This window comes from Halichoerus grypus, chromosome 1 (genome assembly GCF_964656455.1).
Source record: "Halichoerus grypus chromosome 1, mHalGry1.hap1.1, whole genome shotgun sequence".
NCBI lineage: Eukaryota > Metazoa > Chordata > Mammalia > Carnivora > Phocidae > Halichoerus > Halichoerus grypus.
In genome coordinates this window covers 69,306,909-69,319,300 of record NC_135712.1, presented here as the reverse complement: position 1 = coordinate 69,319,300, position 12,392 = coordinate 69,306,909, and the positions used below count along the sequence as shown (strand labels likewise).

General features: G+C 46.9%; 1 long non-coding RNA gene across 1 annotated transcript; it reads left to right on the top strand.

Moving 5' to 3' along the window:
- The first annotated feature begins 1,094 nt into the window (after nucleotides 1–1,094).
- Nucleotides 1,095–11,902, top strand: LOC144379847 (uncharacterized). The gene is made up of 3 exons (XR_013443320.1): nucleotides 1,095–1,399; nucleotides 10,430–10,620; nucleotides 11,215–11,902. It is a non-coding gene; the product is annotated as an uncharacterized LOC144379847 (long non-coding RNA).
- Nucleotides 11,903–12,392: the final 490 nt, after the last annotated feature.

The following is a 12,392-nucleotide window of genomic DNA, read 5'->3' as shown; positions in this document are numbered from 1 at the left end:
GAGCAGGGAGCCTGCTTAAGAATCTCTCTCTCGCTCTACCCTACCTCCCCCCTTGCACGCACTCTCTCTCTAAAAAAATAAATGACATTTATTTTTTTAAAAGATTTTATTTATTTATTTGACAGAGAGACATAGCGAGAGAGGGAACACAAGCAGGGGGTGTGGGAGAGGGAGAAGCAGGCTTCCCGCCGAGCAGGGAGCCCGATGCAGGGCTCGATCCCAGGACCCTGGGACCATGACCTGAGCCGAAGGCAGATGCCCAACAACTGAGCAACCCAGGTGCCCCTAAATAAATGAAATTTAAAAATTTATTTACACAACTATAACAATGGAAACGTGACACTCAGCTCATCCAACCATGGTAACAATAGTGAGAGGGCTGGTCAGGAGAAGTTAGGAGCCAAATTCCCTCCTACCATGTTCTTTTCTTTTTGAGGTTCAATTGACACACGATGTTCTATTAGTTTTGGGTGTACATCATAATGCTTCAGTATGTGTAATCACCTCAAGACATAGCACTAGAAACACTGTTTGGAAATATGAAGATAAATAAGACAAATGTCGAAAGAAAGCAAAAAGAGGGACTGGGGAATTAGTAGAAGTAGGGCAAGGGGCTGTCATTTGTTATCCTAAACCTTTAAGTACTATTTAATTTTTAAATTATATGATAGGGGCGCCTGGGTGGCTCAGTCAGTTAAGTGTCTGCCTTCGGCTCAGGTCATGATCTCAGGGTCCTGGGATCGAGCCCCGCATCGGGCTCCCTGCTCAGCGGGAAGCCTGCTTCTCCCTCTCCTGCTCCCCCTGCTTGTACGCTCTTTCTCTCTCTGTCAAATAAATAAATAAATAATCAAAAAAATATGTGATAGACAACTGATTAAAAAATAAAAGTAATTTAAAACCGAAATGAATTGACATTAAAAGATGTTCCCAACAGAGAAAGCAAATAACACAAATAACAGAACAGTCCGTATAGCATGAGCCAGTTTTTACTTTTTAATAAGCAGGAGCTTGATTATGTCTGGGTGTGTGTGTGTTTGCATATGCTTGGGAAATCTGTGGTAAGATTCTAAATGGGGCACCATGGTTATGTTTCATGTGTAGGTCAGCAGTTGGTGGGAATAGCAGCCTTCTACTTTTTACTTCGTTCCAGTACTGTTGAAATTTTTGCACCATTATGTATTGCTTACATAATGAAAATCTAATTTTTTAGAAGTGTGGATAAGAAATAATTACCTACAGAAAACCGTCCATCAAAAGAATATCTCAATACGTGCTGCTGATAGGAGTGATATTTGTAATGAGATACCACTGTATGCCAAACTGCTTTGCAACCATAAAGAGAAAGAACAGTGCTCACTACCTCAGACACGATGGCCCAACGGGAACTTCATCAAAACTGGTACGTGTACTAGACAGTGGGACACAGTGGACACAAATGGAGGCCTGGGTAAGAAAAGTGCCAAAGGGCACACATCTCCTCTCCAAAAGTGGATCCCAAGGATATTGCAACTAAAGAAAGTCAGAAGATTTAACAAGTATTAGGAATTAGGTTATCAGCAAAACGTGGCTCCAGCAGGCCAGAATGAAAGGACAGTGTCCACACCTGCCCCACTCCACTTACCAGTAGGTAATTATGTACACCTCTGGTTTTTCCTAACCACAGTGAGGTACGCTGCCTGCCTGTCAGGAACACTGTGCCTTCCAGTGCCAGGTGCAGGCAGGAGAAGCGGGGGAGGCAACAACTCATTCAAAAAGTGTCCTAAAAATGTAAAACGAATCCCTTCTTTCCCCTACTACTTATAAGAAGCAGAGAAAAAGGTAGAGAATAGGTTTTTTAAAAGAAGGTGTATTTATTTATTTTAGAGAGAGAGCAAGAGCAAGCCGGGGGAGAGACAGAGGGAGAAGGAGTGAGAGAATCTTAAGCAGACGCCCTGCTGAGCGTGGAGTCTGATGTGGGGCTCAATCCCATGACCCTGAGATCATGACTTGAACCAAAATCAAGAGTCAGATGCTTAACCAACTGAGCCACCCAGGTTCCCCAAGGTAGAGAATAGTTTTGTTTTGTTTTGTTTTGTTTTTAAAGATTTTATTTATTTATTTGACAGAGAGAGACACAGCGAAAGAGGGAACACAAGTAGGGGGAGTGGGAGAGGGAGAAGCAGGCTTCCCACTGAGCAGGGAGCCCGATGCGGGGCTCGATCACAGGACCCTGGGATCATGACCTGAGCCGAAGGCAGATGCTTAACGACTGAGCCACCCAGGCGCCCCAGTTTTGTTTTGTTTTTATAATTTTTTTTATTATGTTAGTCACCATACATGACATCATTAGTTTTTGATGTAGTGTTCCATGATTCATTATTTGTGCATAACACCCAGTGCTCCATGCAGTACGTGCCCTCCTTAATACCCATCACCAGGCTCACCCATCCCCCCACCCCCCTCCCCTCTAAAACCCTCAGTTTGTTTCTTGGAGTCCATAGTCTCTCATGGTTCATTTCCCCCTCCAATTTCCCCCCTTCATTTTTCCCTTCCTTCTCCTAATGTCCTCCATGCTATTCCTTATGTTCCACAGATAAGTGAAACCATATGATAATTGTCTTTCTCTGTTTGACTTATTTCACTTAGCATAATCTCCTCCAGTCCCATCCATGTTGATGCAAATGGTGGGTCTTCATCCTTTCTGATGGCTGAGTAATATTCCATTGTATATATGGACCATCTTTTTTTTTTTTTTTTTAAGATTTTATTTATTTATTTGACAGAGAGAGACACAGCGAGAGAGGGATCACAAGCAGGGGGAGTGGGAGAGGGAGAAGCAGGCTTCCCATGGAGCAGGGAGCCCGATGCGGGGCTCGATCCCAGGACTCTGGGATCATGACCTGAGCCGAAGGCAGACGCCCAACGACTGAGCCACCCACGCGCCCCTGGACCATCTTCTTTATCCATTTGTCTGTTAAAGAGCATCTCAGCTCCTTCCACAGTTTGGCTATTGTGGACATTGCTGCTATAAACATTGGGGTGCATGTGCCCCTTCTTTTCACTACATCTGTATCTTTGGGGTAAATACCCAGTAGTGCAATTGCTGGGTCATAGGGTAGCTCTATTTTTAACTTTTTGAGGAACCTCCACACTGTTTTCCAAAGTGGCTGTACCAACTTGCATTCCCACCAACAGTGTAAGAGGGTTCCCCTTTCACCACAACCTCTCCAACATTTGTTGTTTCTTGTCTTGTCAATTTTTGCCATTCTAACTCATGTAAGGTGGTATCTCAGTGTAGTTTTGATTTGAATTTCCCTGATGGCTAATGATGATGAACATTTTTTCATGTGTCTGTTAGCCATTTGTATGTCTTCTTTGGAGAAGTGTCTGTTCATGTCTTCTGCCCATTTTTTGACTTGATTATTTGTTTTTTGGGTGTTGAGTTTGAGAAGTTCTTTATAGATCTTGGATACCAGCCCTTTATCTGTAGTGTCATTTGCAAATATCTTCTCCCATTCCGTGAGTGTCTCTTTTGTTTTGTTGACTGTTTTCTTTGCTGTGCAGAAGTCTTTTATCTTGATGAATTTATCTTGATTGTTTTAAAAAATAAGCACATAAAGGCAAAGGAAAGCCAAATAGTGTTCCCTCTTCCTCACTGAGGGAAGTAAAAGAGGTCAAATTAAAGGGGTCACAGTATTGAAATCAAAGACTCCATAGTATTATAAATGTTTATGATAAAGGACATATCAGAGCCTCTTTTACATTGTGAAATCCATACTTGACATTTCCATAGAGTGTTAAAATTTTTTTTAATTAATATATGAAGATGGTAGGGACGCCCAGGTGGTTGAGTAGGTTAAGCATCTGCCTTCGGCTCAGGTCATGATCCCAGGGTCCTGGAATCAAGTCCCACATCGGCAGGGAGCCTGCATCTCCTTCTGCCTGCCACTCCCCCTGCTTGTGCTTGTGCTCTCTCTCTCTGACAAATAAATAAATAAATAAATAAATAAATAAATAAATAAATAAATAAAATATATGAAGGTGGTAAAAAAAAAAAATCCAAACAGTGCTGAAGGCCTATACACGGAAAGTTGTGTCCTTCCGGAACCTCTCATTTCCCACCCCTCTGTCTCCCTGTTTTTCTCCACAGAGGTAACCACTGCTGTGGTTTCCTGTGTGTCCTTCTAGAACTAGCCTTTTACATGTGTATACATCTCTCCACACACACAAACGAGAGCTTACTGTGCATCCTTAACATCTTGAAGATTGCCCCATGTCAATACATGTGCCTCCGTCTCTTTTTGGCCATGTGGTATTCCATACAGACCATAGTTTTATGGTTTGAAGGATCCTTCTGAAAACTGAGCACCCAGAACTAAGTATGGCCCTCCAGAGGTCAGCCCCACATCAGCAGGGCCCAGGCAGACTGCTCATTGTCCGTGATTAGGCACCACTCCCTTCCCATCAGCAAACTAAAGACCCCTGTGTGAACCAGAGATCTTCACCACTTCCCTTACACCCCTAAAAAGTCCCCAGAACCAAATCTACATTTTATCACATAATTTGCTTTTTCTTGATTCACTATATATATATATATATATATATATATATATGTAAAAGATACATATATGTATACACACATATTCATATGAAGAGAGAGCTCACAGTGTTCCGTCTCTGTAGGTAGATCTATTACAGACACGCATGCACGCGCACAGAGGACTGGCTCCTCAGTAGGACTTTACTAGCATATCTAAAATGTTGGTCCAGCCTGAGGGCAACACCGGTGCCCCCCTCATGCTGCTGTGTGGCTTACGGGGGTGACTGAAGAACTGCCCTATCGCCCCAGGTCCTGGCCGCAGCCCCTTGTGACGTCTCATTCTTGGTCCGCAGCTCAGCAAAGGCTCAGGGCTTCCCACCTCTGCTTCCTTCCACCTCACAGCAGCCCAAAGTCAATGGAAGGGATAATGTCCTCTGATTGAAAATGTGCTTGATTGACCCTTAAAATAGACCCAGTTCTTTCCATGACTGGATCCCAGAATCTTCAGTTAGAAATGAGCTTGGAAGAACAAAAAAAAAAAAAAAAAAAGGAAATGAGCTTAGAGATGATTTCCTCTCCTTTTAAAAAATGAGGAAACAGGACCCGAAGAGGGGAAGTGACTTGCTCACAGTAACACAGCCAATGAGTGCAGGTTCCCGACTGCTGGACAGGGCTTCTTCCTTTGAGTATTCTCTTTCCGTATCTGTCTCCTGAGCTAACGGGCCTGTGTGGCTTCCCAGGCCGGTCTGGCCGTCCCATGTCATCACCTGGTCAGTAGCCAGGGAGGGGGACTGAAAGGGGGATAAAGGGCGTCCTCGCACCAGAACAAGGGGTAGGATGAGAGTGGTTTTGGGGGAAGGACCCAGGAAAGCAGTTGTCTGAAATGAAGGTTTGGGATAAACACTGCATTTCAACCATCCAGGGACTTTGGACAGTTACTGTCACAAACACCTCTAGAGTTCCCTCCTGAACATGAGCCTGTGTACGTGACACCTTGGACAGCAAGCAGGAAGCCAGTGGTACTTGTGTTTGACAGGTGGCCGGAGCCCCAGGGAACACGGCGTGGACTAGGCCAGGCCTGCGAGGCCTGGATCCCACTTGGCTCGGCCCAACTTCCAGAGAGGTCCCCAGCGGCTTGTTAGGGGTACCCACGGAGGATGGGCAGAGGGTATCTTTAGTTGTTGCAGAGCCTCGGGAGTCCTGTGACCTTCCCACCTGCTGTGAGCTCACCAAGCCTGGCCTGACACCTGAGCTCCAGATGGCTTCTTTTCGGGCCCAGCTCATGTTCCTCTCTGGGGGACATGCCCCAGCTTGGAGGTAACTGAAGACCCCTGTCTCCTATTAGAGAAGGAAACTGACCCATAGCTTTTGGTGAGGCCCCTGGGTATTCATGACAGGGCCACTGCTTGGAAGCAGGCGAAGAGAACTTGGTATTATGGACAGTAAGGGATGTTCTTTGCAGTTCTCTAAACTCAATTGCTTTCGTTTGCCTCAGGGCCCTTGGACCTGCTGCTGCTTCTGCCTGAGGTGGGCTCAGCCCCCAGCCCCATCTCCTTTATCTGGAGAACTATCCTCACAAACTCATCTTAGCCATAACCTCCTCTGAGAGATCTTCTCTGAGCTTCTAACCAAAGAGCCTCTGGCTCCTAAAACTGCCTGTTCCTCCCCGTCTTAGAATTTAGCGCCAGGTACTGAAATTACTGGTTTCTATCTGTATGTGGTCAAGTTTTATAAATGGCCCATGTGTTTTTGAAAACATGCTAGGACGCCTGGGTGGCTCAGTTGTTTAAGCGTCTGCCTTTGGCTCAGGTCATGAACTCAGGGTCCTGGGATCGAGCCCTGCGTCGGGCTCCAGCTCAGAGAGGGAGCCTTCTCCCTCTCCCACTGCCTCTCCCCTGGCTTCTGCTCTCTCACTCTCTTCAAATAAATAAATAAAAGATATATATATAAAAAAGAAAAGAACATGCCTTCTTCAGCTGTAGTGTGCAACATACCATGTAGGACCATTATATTAAACTTTTATTTATTTATTTTAAAGATTTTATTTACTTATTTGACAGAGAGAGGGAGAGAGAACACAAGCAGGGGAAGCAGCAGAGAGAGAAGCAGGCTCCCCGCTGAGCAGGGAGCCCGATGTGGGGCTCGATCCCAGGACCCTGGGATCATGACCTGAGCCGAAGGCAGACGCTTAACCGACTGAACCTCCCAGGTGCCCCTATATTAAGCTTTTAAATTGTGGGCTTCAAACCTTTTTCCTTACTGATTTTTTTTTTTTTTTTGGTCGGCTTGATCTATTAATTACTGAGAAAGGTGTATTAAAATCTTCTACTTCAATGTTGGACTTGCCAATTTATCCTTATAGTTTTGTCAATTTGCATATTACACAAGTTGAAAGCCAACTTATTGGGTGTAGGCAGGCTTTTAATTTTTTATTTTATTTAACTGAAACTTTTATTAATACGTTATGATCCTCTATTTTTAATTATATCCTGATTTACCCCTCCCCCTCAATTTATATAATCAGCATTTTCCCTTAGAAACTTTGAAGGACACATACAGATACTACATATGGATCAATCACAATTTAATGAACTTGTCCTCTATTATTAGACATTTACAGTTTCCAATTTTTCACTTTTATAAATCACACTGTAATTAGCATCTTTGTATACAGTTATTTCTGATTATTTCCCCTGGGTAGATTCCGAGTAGTGGAATTACAAAGTCATGGCATATGAACATTTTAATAGCTTGTCATGTATGTTGCTTCTTCATAGCTGTCAGTCAAATTAGAATTTTCAGTTCAGGGTCACCCAATTGACTCTCATTGAACTATCTTTTCCTAAAATCCCTGTGTCTTTGGCTTGGTCTTTTTTGTCAACGAGGCATCCCCCATATTTGTACGCTTGGCGGACAATATATGTAATTTAGAACTTACATTATCTCTGCTAAACATCACCTGTTAGACTTGGCCCATCCCCTCCCACTCACCAATATCTCCCGGCCTCTGATTTGGTGGTGACTGCCACTGATGTGGGGTCCGTGTCTTCTGTAGATTCACTCAAGTCAGGATGGGAGTGATGAAAAGAAAACCGTATGGGGATATGGAGTTCTTTTCCAATAAGACTAATAGTTACAATTTATTAAACATTTACTACGCACTAGGCACTCCACATTTGTTAACTCATTGAATCATCACAAACCGTACCACCCCCCCCACCAAAGTAGGTATTATAGTCTTTGTTTTAAGATGTGGATATTGAAATTCAGAGAGGGGAACTCTAACTGGTCATCCTGCTCTGAGTGAGCAGAGCCAGGGTTCCAACCCGGGACTCGGGTTCCGGCTGCCACCAAACCGCCGCAGCCGGGTCTGGAGGGACCTACCACCAGGTGGCGGTGTAGGCAACGAGCCCAGGGCCCTCGCCTCGGATCTGAAATTAGCCGCAAAACTGCATTTTTCCCCCCGGTAAAAGCAGCACTGACTCTTATTGACATGTCTAAAACTAGATTATTCAATAGAATAAACATTAACCCAGCAGGCACATTCCTCAGGGTAAAAAGATAATAAAATAAACAGACCTTTGAACTTGGACCTTTCTAGCCTAGATTTCATCAATATAATTCCTTAGGGAAAGTGTCTCTTCCTAACTCATCTGCACTTAGATGATTCTCCCTGATTTTCTGCCCACTCTTTCCTGTCTTTCTCAACCCCCTCCCCCGCACTAGTGCACCCCAGCAGTCCTCCATGGGGAGAGCCTATCACAGTCTGGGGCAAGGGTTTAGAGAGGGGGGCCTTCTGGTTGAATCCTAGGAGGGTTGGGATAGTCCCAGTTTGGGAGAAAATCCCTGACTCACCGCTATCCAACCACCCACCCTTCCTTCCACCCAGCTTGTGAGGAAGGACGTGCCTCTTTCTGACCTCAGAGTCCACAAACCCCTCTCATTTCTTCAATCTTCCAGTTACAGCTGGAGATTTTTGGGCTTCCTTAAAAAAAAAAAAAAAAAAGATTTTTGTTTTTTCTTTTTAGAGTTCCTGAACAAGTGTGAAGGTTTTGCTCTCCTTTTTCCCCCTCTTGATCAGCAGCATATTTTTCAAACCCTTTGAACACAAACACATGCTCGTATTGTCAAACTGTACTATATTTCAACAGAAATAGAACATAACAAGGACGTTGTTAACATTCCAGTACACACTGGTTCTGCCTGGATGGTCCAGAGTTGAGCTCCAAGCTGCTCCCAGCAGAGTCCCTGGTTGTGAGCTGACCAGCTCCTCATGCTTGGGCAGGGTCTCCCTGCTCCGCAGGCAGAGGTGACTTCCTGACCCACACAGGAGTTTGGAGACATCGGGGCAGGGGCTGGACCTGGAGAAGCAGCCGGGCAGCGGGGCAGGAGGGGGGCCCCTAGGCTGTAGTCCAGGGGTTCCAGGGCCCGACGCCTGGCTCCACCTTTTACAGGTTCTGTGATTTCAGGTAAGCTATTTAAGTTTGCTGAGCCTCGCTATCCCAGTGCAAAGTGTGGATGAGTATAACACCTACTGCGTAGAAATGTTGCATTAGAGGGGCGCCTGGGTGGCTCAGTCATTGAGTCTTTGCCTTTGGCTAGGGTCATGAACTCAGGGTCCTGGGATCGAGCCCCACATCCGGCTCCCTGCTCCGCGGGAAGCCTGCTTCTCTCTCTCCCACTCCCCCTGCTTGTGTTCCCTCTCTCGCTGTGTCTCTCTCGGTCAAATAAATAAGTAAAATCTTTAAAAAAGAAACGTTGCATTAGATGCAGTCATGCACATCAAGTGGTTAGCACAGCGCCCAGCACGTTGGCCTAAGCGCTCGGTGACGGTCACTGTTGTACAGTTAAGTGAGGAATCAGGGACAGCGCGTGAAATCACGGACCGCTGCTGCTCCTGGGCCCATAGTGATCATCACAGTCTGTGCTATGGTCTGAATGTTTATGTCCCACCGAATTTATATGTCGAAGCCCTAATGCCCAATGGGCTGAAATTAGGAGGTGAGGCCTTTGGTCCTGAAGATGGGGCCCTCATGCATGGGATTAGTGTTCTTATAAAAGAGACCCCAGAGACCTCCCTCGCCCCCTTCTGCCAGGCAAGGACGCAGCAAGAAGCTGAGAGTCGGCAGCCCTGAAGGAAGAGGGTCTGGCCCAGAATCCCGCCATGCCAGCACCCAGAACTGTAAGAAAGTTCTGTGATTTATAAGCCACCTAGTCTGTGGTATTTTGTGATACCAGCTCAGAAGGAAGAAGAGTCTAATCTCAAATAACTAGATGTCTTGCTTTACCAGCTTGAGTGAAAATTAGGAGCTATTTTTTAAGGTCCAAAGAAGTGATTCCAAGCAGCCAACTTATTAAGAGTGTCTTCCCATTATTTGTCAAATATGCTTCAACCAAGCTTTTAAAAAATAAGTTTTTTAATTGGAAAAACAGAGTATCCTACCAATAGTCCATCTGGAGACCCCTGGGTGCTTCCCAGTCATGGCCGCTTGACCTCTGAGAAGAAATGAATAGGTCAAAAGGGCCACTCCTCATGTAGCTGCTGCTGAGACAGCACGGAGCCTAGCGGTGTGAGGCCCTGTCCGCCCGGGCAGCTCCTAGGCCACTGAGGCCGGCCTCCGGCGCCGCGGGTGTTTCTCAGGGCTCAGGACTGGGACAAAGACTCCTCTCTCTGCAGGCTCATGGTCAGCCTGGGGCCAGCCTGGGCTCCCACGGAGATGGTGTTTTAGAGACTGAGCTCTTTGAACTTCTCCACATATAGGCTCTGGTCAGTCTGTGCTAGCTTCCCCCATAGCTCAGGAAGAGCAGCTCAACCTTGAAGCGGGAGGCTGTCCCTCGCTGCACCTGCTAGCAAAAAAAAAAAAAAAAAAAAAGGCAGCTCAGTGATGCTATGAACCTCCTTCCTCCTAGCCAGGATCAACTGACCCTCATCATCAGAGCTGCTCCCTGCCCTCCGAATACCCAAGTCCGCTTCCTAAAGCTCCAGAGAAAGTCCTTTCTCTCCCAGTCCCAAGGGTCACCATCATTCCTGCCCATTTCCTTCAGGAGAAACTATGATCCTGTTGCCTCTGTCTCAGTGAGGGAGCTGAAGCCTGAGAGAGGTGAGTGGCTGCCCGCTACGCGCCGCTGGTCAGTGCGCTGAGCCCACAGGTCCTGACCCCGCTTAGAACCCTTTCCCCAAATCAGAACCCAGGCCAGAATGGTGAAATTGCGAGGAGGAGGGAAGGGCCACGGGTCAGGGGCCAGGGGCAGGTCAGTTGAGTCAGAGTACTGCAGAGCGTTGTGTGGGCAGTTAAGATCACCATTGGTGAGGGTGGAAGTCATGAGGGGCCCACTGGAAGCTGGTTTTCATTTTTAGTAGGAACTTCCCTCAAGAGTTGTGCAATTAGGTGTTTAATGAATCAGAAACACTTTTTTAAGGATTAGAAGGAAATACCCAGTGCTGGTTTGTGTGTTGTAGGGCTGTTTAAAAAAACCAAAACCAAAACCAAAACCATGAAGTCTGGGGACTGTGAATTCCGCTCATTTGCATGTGAGCTGCCATTAATTTGTAGATTGAATTTGGGGCCCTAACAAGGCGCACATAAAATTAAATTAACTAATTAGTGCAAATGTCTGCAACTGCTCTCAGGACAGTTACTCAATGAGGGAGCAGTGAGAACGTGAGAGTTAAAATCAGGCTCTTTTCCCCCCAGGCAGCTGCGTAAGTGCGGAGTTGCAGAAGGCCCAGACCCAGAAGCCCGCACGCCGTTGGGCGGGGTCAACCCAGAGAGCACACCTGTCCGGCCCTGGTAAGGCCCGACCTCTCCACGCTGGACCCCCTCCCTAGGAGACTCTTCTTTGTTGAAACTGGGAGCAGCTTAGGATGCCTGGCATCAAGGTGCTTGGGTGCGAGTTAACAAGAACATTAACTCCAGGTTGGAGCTGCTTGGGGTCAAAGTGTAAGGTATCTCAGCTCCTCGGAGCGCTTCCTTACAGCCCCGTGGAGAAGAAATCTAGAGAAGGGGGTTGTTGCTCCGGGTGCTGGCTTCTCCTCCTGCCTTCAGGCCGCGGATCTCTGTGTGGTGCCGGGGCTGGTCCCTTCCAAGTGGCTGAGCTATGTTTGAGGTAAGAGGCTTGGCCCTAAGATTTCCCGGGATGGTACTAGCTTTGCGGCTGAGCGTGTGGGCTTTCCACAGACCGGCCTGCGTCCCGGCTCTGGCTTTGGGTGGGTGGTCCAGGGTGAGGTCAGAGGGCGCCTCTTGTAAGGCATAGATTTAAGAAGGTCCCGCTTCAGGTGCCTGGGTGGCTCAGTCATTAAGCGTCTGCCTTCGGCTCAGGTCATGATCCCAGGGTCCTGGGATCGAGCCCCGCATCGGGCTCCCTGCTCTGCGGGAAGCCTGCTTCTCCCTCTCCCACTCCCCCTGCTTGTGTTCCCTCTCTCGCTGTGTCTCTGTCAAATAAATAAATAAAATCTTAAAAAAAAAAAAAAAAGAAGAAGGTCCTGCTTCTCTGGGCCTTGAGAGCAGTTCAGTACCTGAGAAAGAGGGGCCCCATGGCCCTAGTCCCAGCCCTGTCTTCCTGCTGGATGTGTGTGCAACTTGGGACCCTACAGAGCTGAGTTCTGGTTCTGTTGGTCTGAGGCGGAGCCTGGGAATATGCATTTCTGTCCTTTTGGAGTTGAGTTATTCTGATAGTCAGCTAGACTTGGAGATTCCTGGCTTCACGTCTCTGCACGTCAGTTTTCTAGCCTGTAGAACAGGGTAAGAGTATCTTTTCCATGGGGATCTGGTGGGGATCACGCAGGAGAACGCATGTCGAGCACTTCACCCCCGTCTAGCATGCAGTAAGCACCCAACAGTGGTGGTGAGGGAGGAGTCCCCTGGGTTGCCAG